At 49.6% G+C, this 2,109-nt stretch overlaps 1 pseudogene across 1 annotated transcript; it reads right to left on the bottom strand.

The window, feature by feature from the left end:
- Positions 1-645: 645 nt before the first annotated feature.
- On the bottom strand, positions 646-1,582 carry LOC309684206 (olfactory receptor 14I1-like; annotated as a pseudogene). Its single transcript has one exon. The product of its transcript is annotated as an olfactory receptor 14I1-like (transcript).
- Positions 1,583-2,109: the final 527 nt, after the last annotated feature.

The raw sequence follows: 2,109 nt of genomic DNA, 5'->3' as shown, positions 1-2,109 counted from the left end.
CGTCTTCTTCCAGTGTCCTCTTTTGAGTAGGAGTTATCATTAGGGTATGTGGACAGTGAGTTGATGGTCGTGATCTCCCCCTGCCGGAATTACCTTTTACCTACTGCTCCTCTCATCTTGGCAGTTCCAAGCAGTTTTCTCGGTTTGCTGAGCAGGCCCACAGTTCATGGCTTTCTTGACAGGAATCCCCTGCTTATCAACAATGCTCCATTGTCTGCTGGTTAGTTCCTTAATTGAATCGTAGATAAATCATGTCTAGTTACTATTTCTCTACTTCAATATGAGGTAAATAATTAAATAAGGCTGGGGTCAGTACAAAGGGCTCAAGCAGCAGCAGGTTTCCTTGGTTGCTTCACTTACAATGACATTTTACATTTCACTGTCCTAATTTATGTCGATTTTACTGCAACAGAGAGAGCTGCCCTTTTATTACAGAGAGGCTCCTCAGGAAGGCAGTTCTGACACTGTGATGACACATTTCCAAAAGGCGTCACTATTATTGGGCACAGTAGGGTCATGCCTCTGGAGATGTGGAGTTAATACAAACATTCCTGTACGAACAGGATCATCACAGATGAAAAACAAATAAAGCCTAATCCTGCCCTGAGAAGAGCTACGAACAGCCTGTGAGGAGACACATGCACCTTACTGCTGCTGAAGGTGAACCCATGGAATCCATTTCTTCAATGCTTCTTTGATCTCCTGGTTCCTCATGCTGTAGATGAGGGGGTTCACTGCTGGAGGCACGACCGAGTACAGCACTGCCACCATCATATCCAGGAATGGGGAGGAGATGGAGGGGAGCTTCAGGTGGGCAAACAGTCCAGTGCTGAGAAAGAGGGAGACCACGACCAGGTGAGGGAGGCACGTGGAAAAGGCTTTGTACCGTCCCTGCTCAGAGGGGATCCTCAGCACTGCCCTCAAGATTTGCACATAGGACACCAGAATGAAAACAAAAACCCCAAAGAACAGACAGGCACTGACCACAACGACCCCAGCTTCCCTGAGGTAGGATTCTGAGCAAGACAGCTTGAGCATCTGCGGGATTTCACAGAAGAACTGGTCCAGGGCATTGCCCTGGCAGAGGGGCAGTGAAAATGTATTGGCCATGTGCAGCACAGCATAGGGAAAAACACTGCCCCAGACAGCTGCTGCCATGCGGACACAAGCTCTGCTGCACAGGAGGGTCCCGTAGTGCAGGGGATGGCAGATGGCAACGTGACGGTCATAGGACATGACAGTGAGAAGACAAAACTCTGCTGACATGAAAAAAAAAAAAGAAAAAGACCTGTGCAGCACATCCTGCATAGGAAATGTGCCTGGTGTTTCAGAGGGAATTGGCCATGGCTTTGGGCACAGTGGTGGAGATGGAGCCCAGGTCAAGAAGAGAGAGGTTTAGGAGGAAGAAGTACATGGGGGTGTGGAGGCGGTGGTCGCAGGCGATGGCAGTGATGATGAGGCTGTTTCCCAGGAGGGCAGCCAGGTAGATGCCCAGGAAGAGCCAGAAGGTCAAGAGCTGCAGCTCCCGTGTGTCTGCGAATGCCAGGAGGAGGAAGTGTGTGATGGAGCTGCTGTTGGACATTTGATTCCTCTGCGTAGCTGTTAATATTAACTGTGGTTATCTGTTAAGGAGGAAAAGGCAGTACTGCGTCAGGCCAGACTTCTCCCAGCAAAGTGTATTGCACGTCTCTTTGCAGCCCCACATTCAGACTTTCTGTCCAGGAGCACCTCTCTGCAGCTCCCTCACTTGAGCTCCGGGTTTTGCTGGCTGAGGCTGCCACTGGGAGCCGGGACTCTGCAATGGGCTCCCAAGAATTACTCCTTGCTGTGCAGCAAGAGGGAACTAGGGCAGCAGGGCGATCTCCAATTAAATGTAATCGTGTTATATCAAAGAGCTTTTATACATTGTTGTCTGAAATTTGCCCAACTGCACAGCAGAGGAGAGGGGATTTTGTTTTCTTTATTTTGTTCTGGTTGCACCTGCCCCATTTCTGAGGCGTTTGGGATGGCTGAAATCCCTGACATTTCTAATGCACTCCAGGTGAAGTCTTGTGGGTCCTGAGAGGCAAAGGGATGATCCCTAAGTGCAGACAGAGGAGACCTGTTCTG

This window comes from Vanellus vanellus (genome assembly GCF_965231255.1).
Source record: "Vanellus vanellus genome assembly, contig: HAP1_SCAFFOLD_45, whole genome shotgun sequence".
Classification (NCBI taxonomy): Eukaryota; Metazoa; Chordata; class Aves; order Charadriiformes; family Charadriidae; genus Vanellus; species Vanellus vanellus.
Note: the sequence above shows the minus strand (reverse complement) of the source record. Positions and strands in the feature narration are given on the sequence as shown.